The sequence below is a fragment of the Mauremys reevesii genome, linkage group 2 (genome assembly GCF_016161935.1).
Source record: "Mauremys reevesii isolate NIE-2019 linkage group 2, ASM1616193v1, whole genome shotgun sequence".
NCBI lineage: Eukaryota > Metazoa > Chordata > Testudines > Geoemydidae > Mauremys > Mauremys reevesii.
Genome location: NC_052624.1, coordinates 8205961 through 8222089, shown reverse-complemented (window position 1 = coordinate 8222089; position 16129 = coordinate 8205961). Strand labels below are relative to the sequence as shown.

The 16129-nt window shown below is 46.4% G+C and overlaps 1 protein-coding gene across 6 annotated transcripts in view; it reads right to left on the bottom strand.

The window, feature by feature from the left end:
- GJC2 (gap junction protein gamma 2) overlaps positions 1-16129 on the bottom strand; it is a 123055-nt gene that overhangs the window by 68737 nt on the left and 38189 nt on the right. For 5 of the 6 annotated variants that reach the window (XM_039527626.1, XM_039527627.1, XM_039527625.1 and 2 more), the window contains one exon: positions 9788-9885. The gene's annotated coding sequence lies outside the window, so the exon portion shown is untranslated. Of the gene's footprint in view, positions 1-712; positions 910-9787; positions 9886-16129 lie in introns of those variants that run through there. The other variant, XM_039527631.1, reaches the window with a different exon arrangement.

Below are 16129 nucleotides of genomic sequence, written 5' to 3'. Positions count from 1 at the left end.
TACCACTCCTGCGGCTTCTTTGTCCCTTGTAGGGTGACCAGATGGCAAGTATGAAAAATCGGGACAAGGGGAGGGGGGTAATAGGCGCCTTTATAAAACAAAGCCTCGAATATTGGGACTGTCCCTATAAAATCGGGACATCTGGTCACCCTAGCTCCCTTGCAATCAGCGAAGTCACAATCCGCAGATGTGTCTGAAGTCACTGGGGATCGTGACTTCTAGCAGGGAACAAGTACCAGGCCCAGGGCCTGATCCAAAACCCCTTGAAGTCAATAGGAGTCTTTCCATTGGCTTCAGAAAACGCCAGATCAGACCCCAAACCCTCAAAGCCTATGGGAGTTGGGGGCACTCAGCACTTGCACCTGGAGGACCCACTATGCAGCAAAAAAATGGGCCACATTTCCCATGCCCTGCACCTTGTGGAGTTGATTATTCCAGGGTAAAGTGCATATAAAATGCTACCAAATTGGAACGGTTGCATTTTGCACTGGTGTGATTGATGGCACAAGGTACAGAGCAATAGAGAATTGGGCCCTCTGTTCCCATGCAGATGTCCCGACGAGAGAGAAAAGGAAGTAACATAAAGACAGAAGACAGGAGATGTCTGAGCACTGAGAGCTGGCTCAAGAGGGGGATAATTTTCAAAGCTCCTGTACAGGAATCAGCAGCACTTTCAGGCTAAAAGCAGCTTAGGAAAAGAAAATCAACATACTGAGAATTCCTGGACTCAGCGCTCTGCAAAACCGTCCCATCCTTCTTGGCTTTGGTATCTTCGTTCCCAGCAGGGAAAGAATCATACACTTTCCCGCTTCACGGATTCTGCTGGCCAGGGAACTTAGATAGGAACAGCCCGCAAAGGCAGATCTTCAAACTGTTTCTTTTCCTCCCCTCCTTCAAATCAATCTCTCTTCCCGCTGCACACGCCTGGAGACTCTAACGCTGGAGCTTGGCTGGGGAAAGCTTCCTGATAGAGAGGATCGCTCCAATAGGAGCGGGGCATGGGAAGGCTGACTCACGGATTGAGTAAACACCAAGAAGACGTGCTGCAAATTCCTTTCCACTGGGGACACAAAGGGTTCTTTTTTCCTTTGCCAATTCCCCCCAAGAGTTATACTCTGGTCTGAAATTCACCCAGAAAAATGACAATGTGATGACTCCAGTTACAGCACAGAGCCCTCTGTACCTCAGAAAAAATCAGGCCACTTATCTAGGTGTCGAACTAAGGATGTAGGGCCAAGTTATTTAAAAAAAAATAAAAAAATCAGGGACCTGAAGTTAGGCTCCTAAATGCATATTCAAGCACCTAACTAAGGGCCCTGATTTTCCAGAGTGCTCAGTGCACAGCAGCTCCTGTTGTGCAGGAACCGGATTTTTCATTTTTGGAGGAATTTTACTATTTTGAAATTTCTTCCATTCTGGAAGGAAAACAAAAAACATCAACATTTTCTGTGAGCCAAAGTTCTGCACCCACAAAAAAAGTTGTATTTTGGGTCCATCCAAATGTTTCATTCTGATTTGACACTGGTTTTGTTTTGCACTGCCCGATGTCAAATGCAAAATTGAAATGAAAAGCCATTTAGTGAGGGAAAAATCGAAACGGCCCCGTTCTTAACAGGGCAAAATGGAACCTAGCGCCCTGATCGAAAGGCTGGTTTTCATTTCCAAACGCGTCATGGTCAAAGGCGACACGTTTCTGTGAAACTTCTCACTTTTACCTAATCGGCATTTTCCGATGGCGAGACATGCCACCCGAAAGTGACCCGCCGGCTCTAGCTCCCACCGAGGCCCCATTCACTTTCCCATGGCTCCGTTTTGCACTGTGCCATAGCCAGCGGGTCCCGGCTCCGCTGTTGGCAGACAGGGCTTGAGCACTGGAGCCAGGGTGGCCAGTATCTAGAGAGCCCCAGAGCTGGTGAAGAGGAACAACTCTCCATTGGTTCTACAGCGGGAATCCTGCCCCTTTCCCCCAGTAGCTTTCCATAGAGGGAAAACAAACTTTACATCCCTGTCAGGTCCTGCCTGTGGGGCTGCCTCATGCCATGTGGCAATTTGGCCATCAGATTCGAGGTAACTAAGCTGGGCAGGTTTTATCCTCTTGGCATTGACAGAGAGGGATCTCAGTGCTTTACCCCGGCAACCAGCACTGGGATCATCACAAATCATCAATCACAGCCGGTTGTAATGACAGAAACCTTGTCTCTTGGCTCCTAAAACATGCGTCTGTACCATCTGGGGTAAAGGAGAATCTCCATCAGCAGTCTGTACTACCAGGGTTTATATCCTTTCTATGGGCCAGCCTCTGGGGCCCACATAATCACCTATGAGCTATGGCCCTGATCCTGCAAATGTATCCCAGCGGTTAGATCCTTACATCTGCACAGCATCCAACTAACTTCAACGGACTCTGCGCAAGCATAAAGCTCTCTCTGTGCGGATCCTGTTGCAGGATCAGGAACTCAGCCAATACATGATAGCCTCCCTGAGCTCTAGCATGTGTTTCCACCCCAGAAAACATCAGACAAAGGAAGTCTGTACTGAAAAGCAGGGTCAGTGTTGCAGACATAGTGGATTCTCCATTCCCAGGTACTGTGGTGTCATCATTTATACCAGCGCAAAGTAGGTGTAAAACACTAATTGCTGTACACGCACTCTGCCCAAGTGTAAGTGACTGGAGAATCAGTCCCTGCACTCTCAGCCGATCTCCCATTGGTTTGTTTGTTCTCTACGCAGGAGGAGTCTGAGGATTTTACAGTGCTTTGGCCAGCCGCTGGATGACAAATTAGATCTGCTTCTGCCGGAAGCCAAGCCTTGAAGCAGTTGTAAGAACTGACTGCCTTCCTGGCTGCATTCAAAGAAAAATCTCTTTAGCTTTTGGAAGCTGTTGCACTGTGGAAGGAACCACAGCTGTCATGAAGAGAAAGCAGACACTGCGCATCACCAAACACAGCTATGCCAATTACACGGCTCAGTGGGTGCAACTTGGAGAAACTGAGCTAATGGTTTCAGGATCAGTCACTACATTTGGGGGGGCTTCAAATTCTGGGTGCCCAGCTTTTTAAGGGGCCTGTTATAGAGAGGTACAAAGCACCTGCAGCTCCCATTGACTTGAACTGGAATTGTGGCCTGTGGTGTTAAAATGAGCTCCCAGCACTCACAATTAGTAGCTGCATTTGAAAATCTGGGCCTACATATATTTGCAAGAGGTATATAATGATCTGACGACCGCACCCTCATTTCTAGGGTCTGTGTCACCAAAAAGCTCCTTTTGGCCACAAATATATTTGGCAACACAGATGCTGCATCTGTGGGAGGGATAGCTCAGTGGTTTGAGCATTGGCCTGCTAAACCTAGGGTTGTGAGCGCTATCCTTAAGGGGGCCACTTAGACATCTGGGGCAAAAATTGGTCCTGCTAGTGAAGGCAGGGGGCTGGACTCAATGACCTTTCAAGGTCCCTTCCAGTTCTAGGAGATTGGCATATCTCCAATTATTACCTATTATTACCTCCTAGGGACAGTAACACACAGTTGTAAGAAGAAATTATGTGGCTTGAACCAGTTGTAAGCAACAAGCACTTGTAATCTGGATGCATCATGTTCCATTGTAGGTGGACTACGAGCAGTGAACTTCGGCTCTCTGGATCTTAATCCATGAGCCTCTACTGCCTGAGTTCCAAGACCCACCTGTGTTAGCCAATGCCAGTGGTCCCCAATGCAGTGCCCGCGGGTGCCATGGCATCTTAATGCGCCCGCGTCCTGGCCCCCGGGAGAGCACCTGCCGAAATGCCACCGAATTCAGCGGCATTTTGGCGGGGACACCTCTCGATGATGTTGCTTGTCAATGGCAAGCGGCGTCATCGAGAGGCGTCGCCGCCGAAATGCCACCGAAATTCGGCGGCATTTCGGCGGGTACTCCACCACTGCTGTGGTCCTTCGGCTGGCGCCCGCCAGCCAAAAAGGTTGGGAACCACTGGCCAATGCTATAGAGGGCTGTGTAATGGAATGCTAATCCATATTATGCCATGCCGCCACTAGGAGGCACTGTGTGTAAAACAGCTTATTTAAATGAACTTCAGCCACACCTGGCAGTAGGGTGACCAGACAGCAAGAGTGAAAAATCAGGACGGGGTGATGGGTAATAGACGCCTATATAAGACAAAGGCCCAAATTTTGGGACTGTCCCTATTAAATCAGGACATCTGGTCACCCTACCTGGCAGAGCATCAAAGGATCTTATGGTGAACACATCTGGTATGTATAAGCAACGGCTGGAGTTAGTCTTATATCTGACACAGGAGCATGATGGACTCATCAGCTTCTAGCCATCACCAGAGGGGTTAAGGAAGATAGAGTCTCATGGATCACATGGGCCCTTTTCGGGTTTGTGTACATGCACTGAAACCCGGGTCTGTGGGACCCAGGCTCATAAACTCAGTGTTTCCAAGTTCATGTTAGAGCGTCCACACTGCACTGGGTTTAAATTGCTGGTCCTGGTTCTCAGAGGCACAGCGGGACTCGAGCTCTGACCTGTCCCCCAGCAGGGTCCTAGGGCCTGGGTCCCGACTGCCTGCTGACTCTGGTCAGACTGATTTGTGTGTGGTCGGAAGATTGCAGTCAGAGCTTGGACTTTGTGTGCAGTAAAGTCAGACCTTAGACACCTGAGGAAACTTCACCTTTGCCTGTGTGTGTTTTAATTTGTATTGCGGTACCGGTTACAAGCCTCAGCTGAGGCTGGCGACCCCTTGTGCTAGTCTCCGCCCCAAAGAGTTCTTAGTCTAAACAGACAAGACAGACAAAGGGTGGGAAAACAGAAGCAAAGTGATTTGACCAGGGTGACACAGGAGGTCAGTGGCAGAGCCAGGAACAGAAGCCAGGCCTTGTGACTTCCAGGCCAGTGCTTCTAACCACTAGAACACACTGCCTGCTGCGTATATGACAGACAGCAGATTTCTGAGTGCGCCTGAGTCCAGCAGACTCAAATTTGAAAATCTTTAAGGCTTAATCTCTTTTTTTCAGCATTATAAGGAAGGATGGAGAGGGCCCCGATTGTGAGACAGTCCTGCCCCATAGCGTTTACAATCTTGGTTAAAGACAAATCCAGTGGATGAACCAGACAAATGGGTGAAAAGCGTATGCCTGGCTAAGGGAGAGGGGAAGGACTGGTTGTTGTAGGGACCGTTCTCTCTTTTGCCTCTGAACAGGGACAGATTTGCATGTGTGTTTAATCAGGTCTGTTACTATGCCCTTAGCCAGAGGGCGGAATTTTAGAAATATGAAATAAATAAGGAAAAAGCAAGCGTCCGCAGGCATGACCCAACGCTGTGACTGAAATAGGAGACTGACTGTACAGAGAACACAGGATCTGGTCCGATACACAGCACGCTCTTCACTGCTGATGATTTGATGCAGCAGAAACTTGTCCGTTGGAACAGAAGCCTGGGGCCAGGGCACATCTTTTTTTCATTTCTGCTTTGGCTAGAGACCTGACAAACCACAACCGCCCCCCACAAACTAGAAAGCATAAACATTCTGGGACCAATCCCAAAGACAGAAGGAAAATTCCCTCCCTGCATCCATCTAAGTCATTTTGGTTACACACAATCTGTGTTGGATTCATGCACTTCACGTGGCTGTTTCTTACTAAGCTTTGTAAGAAAGAGGCAGGCAAAGACATGGACCTATAATGGAGACCCAGCGGTATTTATAGTACTCACTGCTTGGCCTAAGTACTGTGAAGATAAATAAAGACCTCCAGGATTTGCTTTAGGGTGTACTGAGGATCTGTTCTCTTTCCCTGAGGAAGGATAAAGTAGATGACTCTAAGGGTAAAGTTATTACTAAATGGGCCCAGTTCTCCTTTCCCATTGATGCAAATCGAAATTTACTCCATTGGAGTCAGTAGAGTTGTACTGGTGAAAGAGAAAAATCAGCCTAAAACCACCCCAAGATATATATTAAAACTAAGTTCTTTGCTGTATCAGTGCTTGAGAAAACATACTTAATGTGTTTCAATGTATGCAATTGCCCACCCCAAGAGCTCCAAAATCATGCCTCGGACTCTCAGAAATCATGAAATCATTTTAAAATTCATGAGGTTACTTAAAATACATTTTAAAACAGTTGGGTCCTCTTTATTTGACTTGGTTTTTGAGGCGTTAGCGGGTCATGTTTTCATGCTTTTCTCTGCAACCAGGAAGTTTAGAAACTATATTTTTTTCTTGAAAGCTGAAATCATGTTCACATGATTCCTAAAACTGGGGTTTTATGAAGAAATACCAAACAACATGAGAGTTGCCAATACTGCATATGTGAGCCTCATTCTGCACCTCCTGATATAGTCATTTACCCTCTGCTAAGTCACTGTGCCGTGGATGTAAAACACCCGCCAGATAGCAGGGTAGCATTTCACCACCACTTTGCCCAGGGGAAGCGGTTCCACAGGGGAAAGGCAGTGGAGAATCAAGCTCACCGGGAACACAAATGGACCTATCTACATCAGTGCTTCATAATCCCCTTGGCATGGGAGTCCAAAGTGAAATGCATGCTCTACCTCACCTGTCCATTGGCTTTCACCGGTGCAACAGCTCTTTAAAGAACCTGCCCTCATTCCATCACTGCAAAGAGATTCAGGCAGCAACCACCAGTAGGAGGGTAAGTTAGGCATCTATTCATATTTGCTACGGCTAGAGCTCCAATTTCACCTTCTTTCCCTTTAGAAACGCTGGGCCCAATCAGGCAGCATTACCCACTAACACAGGGGTCGGCAGCCTTTCAGAAGTGCTGTGCTGACTCTTCATTTATTCACTCTGATTTAAGGTTTCGCATGCCAGTCATGCATTTTAACGTTTTTAGAAGCTCTCTTTCTAGAAGTCTATAATATATAACTAAACTATTGTTGTATGTACAGTAAATAAGGTTTTAAAAATGTTTTAAGAAGCTTCATTTAAAATTAAACTAAAACAAAGAGCCCCCCGGACCGTTGGCCAGGACCCGGGCAGTGTGAGCGCTACTGAAAATCAGCTCGCGTGCTGCCTTCAGCATGCGTGCCATAGGTTGCCTACCCCTGCACTAACAGAACCATAGGTTCTGGCCCATTGACTAGGTTCTACCTGCAAAAATATGCATGCTCACCTCATTTTGTGCACCCAAATGCCGGGTTTCCCCAACCAAGGCATGAACACTCACATAAGAGACCTTTCATTTTATTTTCACAGCGCTGCAAGACAAGCTAAGACCAAAGGGATACAATCACCCATAAACATATCCCACACATGCAAATCCACCATTGCACTACACAGACCAGTTCGGGGCCAGCCAACATCGAAGTGCCCAAAATAGGGTGCACACTCATTGTGGGTGCCTAGTAACTAATGACACACAGAGGCAGCTAGGTCACACTTTTGTCTGCACAGACAAAGCCTGCTTTTTCCCTTTTGCAGCCACAGCTTATGCAGCCATGTTTGGTCCAGGGAGAACTGGGGAAGGGAGGAGAGGAAAAGAGAATGAGTTTTTGTCTGGGAGAAGAAGGATGGTCCAGTGATTAGGGATCTAGTCTTGGGACACCTCGGTTCAACTCCTGCTCTGCCACTGGTTTCCTGTGTGACCACATGAGCAAGTCACTTCGCCTCACTGTGCCTCGGTTTCCCATTTGTAAAACTGGGATAACAGAACTGCCCTACCACACTATGTTGTGGATGAACACATTAACGACTGCGAGATGCTCAGATATGACAGTAATGGGGGCCAGATAGGAACTTTAAATAGATTTCCAAAAAGCCATTGTGTGATTGATTGAGCACCTGAAATTCTCTTTTTTTAAAAAAAACCCTAGGCTGGTAGAATTATTCTGCACATTGACATTACAAGAAGTGCAGAATGAACAATTGATATAACCGATGTGCCGTAACCTTGTGTTTATCATCATCTATACAGTGTTGCCACCTCGTGGTTTTATTGCTGGTCTCATGAGAATGAATGTTTCTCTTAAAGCCTCAGCTCCTGGAGTCATGTGGTTATATGAGACTCTCAGCATGCATGTTTTTAAAAACAGTAAATTTCTAGCCCTCATGACTGTGAGGAAAAGCTTATAAATGCAAAACAAGTGCACCCTGAAGGTTCAGAAACCTCAAGGTAAACACAAACTACCCAAAATAGATGATTAAACAGCCCAAGTGATTTTTAAACCAATGCCATGATCTTTGGGGGGCCTGACTCATGATTCCTGATTGGGATTGGCAATGCCATATTGATATCACAGTAGTACCTAGGGTATGTCTACACTGCTACTAGCAGTGAGCTTCCCAGCCCAGGGAGACAGATCACGCTAGCTCCGCTTGAGCATGCTAAAAATAGCAGTGGGAATGCTACAGCACAGGTGGTGGCTCAGACTAGCCAGCCAAGCACAGACCCAGGGGTCAGTCGGGCTTGGACTTGGGTGGCTAGTGCCACAACGGCCACACCGCTGCGTTCAGTGCACTAGCACAAGTGAAGCTAGTGCTGGTCTCTCTACCCGGGCTGGGAGGCTGTAAACATATCTCTAGTGTCCCAACCAGGCCAGGACCCCATTGTGGTATGGGCGGTACAGGTACACTTATATTCCAGGCCCTGGTGAACTTACTGTCCTAAGAGAGCAGCAAAGAGTCCTGTGGCACCTTATAGACTAACACGTATTGGAGCATGAGCTTTCGTGGGTGATGCACTTCATCGGATGCATGTGAAGCGAAGGAGTGATTACTAGCTCTGACACCTGTAGCATGCAAAATCACTCCTACCTGAATTCGGATGCATGTTGGACATGCATCCGATGAAGTGGGTATTCACCCACGAAAGCTCATGCTCCAATACGTCTGTTAGTCTATAAGGTGCCACAGGACTCTTTGCTGCTTTTACAGATCCAGACTATCACAGCTACCCCTCTGATACTTACTGTCCTAAAGACGTGATACAACAGGTGAGTCCCTCTCTCACACACACACAGTTTCTTTGTGCTCTGCAGCTCAACTTCAACAAAAGTTACTGAAACCTCCAAGTTTCAAAAGGACATTTTCACAAGCATTTAATTTTCAAAATTCCTTTTGTTTTGTAAATGGCACCATTGATATGAAGCCTAGTCAACTGAACAAGAGGCGTTAACAATAGCTTCAGGTACCTGCCCCTGTGGTTTTGCAATCCAGCTTTCCTGCTTTTGTTTCTCGACCCAGCTGATGCCTGGGAGAAAGACAATGGAAACTGGACTGACTATACAGGGTAGAGGAGCCATTCCCAGGATCTTTTTCCATAGAAAATTGCTCGTCGTGTTTGAAAGACAAATTTGGATCCAGATCCCAATTTTGGAAATAGACTTTAGTTAAAAAATGTTAAAGCTTTGAGTTTCACTGGGAGTTAGGCTGCTAAGTTACTCAGGCACTTTTGAAAATCTTACCCAAGTTCTATTTCAGATCTGGATCAAGTTCCCACCCATTCTCATCTTTTTAATGGGCTGAACCAATACCTCAGATCCAAATTTGGGGGCATTGAAAATACAGACCGGAGTCTCAATTCTACAGCTTAAACTCATCTTTAATGTAAGACATGCCAACTTTCAAAGTCCATATAATAAGGGAAAACAGAAGGTAAGCCGAGTTTCACGCTTCCCAATCTTGTCAATATCACAAGGGTCAATACCTTGGGATCTCACAAAGGCAAAGGTTAAAGTGTGAAGTGCCCCCTTGCTGTGAAAATCGTACTTTATTCCTACCTGAGATAAACATGGAGCTGTATATTATTAACAGAATTATTAGGAGTTCCCTACCTTTCACGGAGAGGAAAAAAATAGCTGCTTCTTTGCTGCAGATCTTCACTGCATAGCCGGAAAGCTTTGAAAAAGCACTGCTGTTGGTGACTTCAGTACTAAAAAAAAAAAAAAAAAAAGAAAGACAGACAATTCATCATTCTTTGGGTTCAGGCAGGCAGCTCTCCCCACCAAGCACTATGAGGCATCATTTCAGATTCCACTCTCAAGGGCCTCATTGTTCCATCTGCAGAACTGCCAAGAATAGTACAAATTTCTCAATCAAAGGTTTTGCCCCTTGCTTCATTCACTTCTTCCTGACAGAGAAATCACCTCATGGGCATGTGATCATGGGTAGCTACTACAAAACCACCATAACAAAAGACAAAGGCTGGACACCGGTAAAAGAATATCCTTCTTGCACTTCTGTCAAATGACCTGCAGAGAATGTTATAAAAACACAATATTCGTATTGTGGAGCTAAGACAAAGGAGAAGGACAGGACATCTGGTTTTCACTCCCAGCTCTACCCCGATTTGGTAGGAGTCGGATTCTGAAACCCATACTCCTGTTCAGTAGAAGAGAGCAGCTAGACAACTCCAGATTAGAAATAAGGTGCAAGTTTTTAAGTGAGGGTAATTAACCATTGAATTAATTTAACTAGTGGTGTGGTGGGTTCTCTGTCACTCAGTCTTTAACTCAATATGTTTTTTTTAAAAGACATATTCTAGCTCACACAGAAGTTATGGGCAGATAAGGGTACAGACTGTACCATTATGTTCATCACTTTTACAAGTCTACGATACATTGTATACAAAGTAGGCCTTGTGAGATATCATTTGAAAATTCATAATTTGCTGATTATTATTGTTCTGGTAAAACGTGTGGCAACATTGTATGTAAATTTATAAGATTCTACAGTATAACATTACTGAGACATGCTCCAAGTTTAGAAAAGTAGGCACAAACCCGTTCCTCAGAGAAAAGAGCAATCTGATGCCTCAGCCAGGTGGCAACAAAATCAATTGGACAATCACCTTGTTAAACAGCCATTCTTTAGCAGGAAGAAGGGTGTGAGTGAGAAAGTTGCACCTTGGCAGACAGACTTGCTGTCCCCTGAACCCCAGCTGGAGATGATTATCAGAGAGACAGGAAAGAGGTAAAAATGAGGAACAGAGGATACAAATCACCTCTCTCCCCTCATCTCTACTCATGGCATCAACAACATTTGAAAGATAAAAGGAGCATCGTCAAACTGGGGGCGAGGTCTTGGCTGAAATATCCAGCCAGACTGCTGTGATCCTGTGGTGAGAAAAACCTTTTTGCTTTAAGTTCACTTAGCTTGATAAGTTAGTTATTAGTTTGCGTTTTACCTTTTATTTCTTTGTAACCAATCCTGACTTTTATGCCTCATTACTTGTAATCACTTAAAATCTATCTTTCTGTAGTTAATAAACTTGTTTTAGCTAAACCAGTGTCTGGAACTTCCATTTGAGATAACAGAGTTTGTGCATATCATTTTCTATTAATGAAACGACGGACTTTCTATGAGCTTTTACTGCACTGTAGGAAAGAGCTGGCAGTACAAGATGTACTCTTCTGGGGATATGTCTGGGACTGGGAATTTGCTGGTGTCACTCTTCAATATAATTCAGGAGTAGGTGGCTAGAAGCAGTCTATAATTCAGGTAGGAGTGATTTTGCATGCTACAGGCTGTGTGTAAACAGACCAAGTGGGGTTGCTCTCAAAGCGAAGCAGTGTGAAAGGCACCCCAGCTTGGAGAGTTGAGAGGACACAGCTGTTCCACAGTCCAGATTGTACTCTGAGGAATGTCATACTGTGTTATGCAGATGTTTACAGCAGAGGGTCAGAATGGCCCCTGCTGGTTTTATAATCTAGGAATATTTTACTCCGATCAATGGGACTCAGTGGTGGATTTAGAGTTAGTGGGGACCCAGCCAAGAAAAAGAAAGCCAGACCCCTGTCCACTCCAGGCGTGGGTCCAGACCTGGGTGTAGGCCGCGGGGCGGCAGCCAGGACCATAGGCACAGGAAATAGGGGTGCGGGCAGGGCTGCCGACAGAATTGCCGGGTCCCTGGGCAAGGTGAGGGGAGGCGACTCCGGATCCTTGGAAGGGGCAGGCTGGGGCTAGCCTCCCCCAGCCAGCCCTTCAGTGCTTTTAAATCGCTGGGCCCCAGGGCAGCTGCCCCTTTTGCCCTCCCACCCGCATCAGTTTTATGTGGGGCTCCGCTGCCACCCCACTCCACTTATGTTAAAACATATTGTTAGGAGCACAGAACTGCCCGGGCTCCTGGGGAGACAGGAAGGTACCCGAGCCCAGCCATGGGGGCTGCCACGCGGGCTTTGCAAGGACCCAGCGGCCAGGGGAGGTGAGCAGAGAGTCCCAAATGTGATTGATCTCTCCTCATATGGAAACTGTACCATACCCCAATCATTTCTGTTGCCCTTTTCGGAACCTTTTCCAACTCCAATATATCTTTTTTGAGATGGGGTGATCGCATCTGCACGCAGTATTCAAGATGTGGGCGTACCATGGATTTATATAGAGGCAATATGATATTTTCTTCCTTATTATCTATCCCTTCTTAATGATTCCCAACATTCTGTTCGCTTTTTTGACTGTTGCTGCACATTGAGTGGATGTTTTCAGAGAATTATCCACAATGACTCCAAGATCTTTCTTGAGTGGTAAAAGCTAATTTAGACCCCATCATTTTATCTGTATAGTTGGGATTATATTTTCCAATGTGCATTACTTTGCATTTGTCAACACTGAATTTCATCTGCCATTTTGTTGCCCAGTCACCCAGTTTTGTGAGATCCCTTTGTAGCTCTTCCATTCCCCATCTGTAAAATGGGAATACTTCCTTTCTCCCACCCTTTGTCTTGTCTATTTAGACTGTAAGTTCTTGGGGGCAGGGCTGTTTCTTATTAAGGTTACATACAGCACCTAGCACGATGGTGTCCTGGTCTCAGTTGGGGCATCTAGGCGCTACCGTAATACAAATACACTTAGAATGGTTTAAACCAGCATTCAATGTGACATTTACAAGCTAGTTAACAACCCTTGGACTGTCCCATGACGACAACGGAACTTGCCCGTCTTAACCACAAACCCATTGGGACTTCTAGCTCGCACTCAATCAACCCAGCTCAGTCCTCAACACCTGCTTCAAAAGCCAGGCTTTGCAGCATGTGCAAATGCAGCCTCTGCATGATCAAAGCAACTTTCAGGGGTGAGAGGCCCCTTGCCATGAACCCCTTATCCACAGATCCTGCCCTTTTAAACCAAGGGATTTCTAGCTCTGACACCTCCACTGACTGCAACTGCCGCTGGACGGCACAGACAGTGGCAGCAGGCTCCAAGGTAAACCAAGTCCCAAACCATCTAGGGCTTCATCGGTTAAAGCCAACACCTGGCATCCCATTTGTTGGTGCTCAGAGTAGATCATGGCGCACCAGTGTTGGGTGCTGTGTGGATAACGTCCCACTCAACAAGCAGGCAGACTCATGCCACAGCAATAGCTGTCCATGCTCTAAGGCAGAGGCAATAACACAAGCCCCTTTAAACCACAGATCTCAGCACGTCCAGTACAAGGGTGGAAATCTGTTTGACTGTATCCAAGTCAGCAGAGACAGCGTCGGGCTTGTGAGCTATCTTGGCTGTGTCCAGTTGGTTTATTTGTACTTAGCTGTCTTGATCTTTTCCCCTCATCTATTTTTTCTCTTGGAGCCCTGCAGTTACTTTTTGCTCTTTTCACCCCTATTCTCCAGATTCTGCCTAAAACAAACATGACTAGGCCGAGCGTGTGCCAAAACATTTAACACGTTGTTTCCCTTAACCTAGCAAATCCCCAGCAGGATCAGCACGAGCTACATGACTTCCTGAAGAGCTGTTTCCATTCTCCCAGGTCCCACTTCAAAGCTCCCACTGCGCCAGGTCCTGTCCCACACACAAAGTCCCGGCCCAGCCTTCCAGGGCCCAAATTCTGGCCAGCAGCTGATAGAATTCTGGTCTCATCAGCACATCGGTCGCTTAAGCAGAGGCCGATAGGCTTCGTACCTGTGGCTCTGCAGTCTAAAGACAGATTAATCCTCAAGCCGCAGGAGCAGCAGCAGCCTTAGGAGAACTGAAGTGAGCGACCGGGCTCTAAATGGCCAGCGCAGCAGCTCTGGGGCTGATGTTTCTCTTCCAGGGGAATGGAAGGAAACACTTAGAGAAACGACAGTTCCACACAAAGACGTATCCCACGTGAACCTCGCTTCCAAGGAGACAAGGAGCGCTCGCCATGCCCTTTAATTCGGGTGCAGGCTGGCTACCCTCAGCACTGTTCACCTGCCTCTTCTCACATCTGTGCGATTCAGGCAAACGGCATAGCTCAGTTTGCCCTTCTGGTTTCCTTCGTTTCGATGCAAACAGGGTCCTGCCTCGTTATAATTAGCAGGTCAGCCATTGCACGAAGCATGTCACACTCCCATTCTAGAGCAACGGAAATCCTCCATTTCTCCCCAGGACACAATGCAAGCTTCCCCTGTATGCTTCCAACGGCGTGCCTCAGGCCTGATCCGAAAGCACAGCCTCTATGAGTAAGAAGGTAACTTGCTCTATTGTCCAATCAGTCCATGGCCTCCCAGCTGAGATTCCAGAAGTGCCAGCTGGCTGGTGACTGTTTTTGGAGATGGTGGGAACCCTGCTTAATGAAGACTGGGCAGAGGCAACTAAGCTGAGTGCATACAAACCCCTGAACAGCAATCACATGTTAACAATCTTGGCTCATCACTCTCTTGGGATGGATTTTGAACCAGTGGCTTGAAAGACTCTGTCCTGTTAATAAACCCCAAGCTTTCCATTCTACTGATTTTTTTAAATATTGCAGTGGGTTAGGCTAAACATTGTTATGGATCAGGTCAGTATCAGAGAGATACTGAACAAGTTGAAGGAAGGCAGACTGGGAGAGATGTGGGCACAGCCTGAACAAGCACAGTGCATGAGCCTGCAGAAGCAAAGAAAGGACTTTGGGGTCAGGTGCTGGCTAAAGAGGCTGTGAGCAAAGACGTTCCCCCCTGTTTTGATTCCTGCAGCATTCGGAGAAGCAGGACTTTGTACATTTCTCCTAAGTCAACAAGCTTGCATCAAAGAAAATACCAGGCTCCATTGTCAATCTGTACTCCCAGCTGGAAAGCTGTTGGGGCCCCAGACTTTGGCTAGCTGTTCGGGTTGTGGAAGTAGAGCAAGAACTGACAGGGATTTGAAGGGGATTTCAACGCAAACAGGCCCCTCTGTGAGCAAGGGTCAGGCCAGCCGTAATGCTAATAACGCGAGATTTGTAGAAGTGAGGATTGTGTAAGGCGAATGGGAAAGAACTGTGGGAGAAGTTGTTGCAACCTTGTGTCGATAAGGTGAAATGCAGACTAGCGTCTAAATAGAATGAGAAAAATAAGGTATCAAGATGGCCTATGTATAAACAAAATGCAGCTGTTGCTTATTATTGTCTGTAACAAAAGGTATAAATGCTGGAATTGTTTACCTGTAGAGAGACCTGCCTAGGAAGGGGAAACCCTGTGTCCTAGCGCACTCCCTCCCTCTATGCAATTGTAAAGAGAAAATAAAGTATCTGACTTTGCTGCACGCAACCAAAAAGTGAAAATTGAGTTTTTCTCCGACAGGGTCAAAAAGGGGTGACAATATTTTAAGTGTCCACTTCTGTCTTGATCAGAGCAGCATTAACAAAGGCTAATTCTAGTGCCAAGGCATCAGATGGGGGCACATCAAAATATGCTCCAGGGCTGGTCACATTTTGATAAACCTGCTGGTTTTTCTACTAAACAATTTGACTAACCAACTTGGGGTTTTTTTTTTGAGAAAAACACAGAAAGTTTTGATTTTTTGTTGTAAAAACAAAAATGCCCAACAACAAACTAGCCCCCTCCATTCAAAGTGACTATAGCCTTGGATTATAACAAATACATGTATAATGCACACAGAAGGACAAACACCTGCAAAGGAGGTTTTCTGTATATAGCAGCGTTGGCTGACATTTGAATGTTAACAAAGAAACTAGCACCAATCCAGCACAAATTCCAGTTTGCGCCATCCCATCGCGCTTGGCTGTTCCTAGGGTTCCTCTCTCCAGACTGTTCAGCCCAAACCCACCATCTTCTCTCTGGAGAGTCACTCCCACCTCCCTCACAGCCAGGCTGGAGCGAGTGAGTCATTTTCAACAGCAAGTCAGTAAGGCTTAATCACCAGAGCCAACACCTATCGCCAGGGTGGGTGTGTCATGCACTGATCCAAATCCCTGCTTGGTGGTGTAATCTATTTGCACTCCTCTCCGTGGGCAC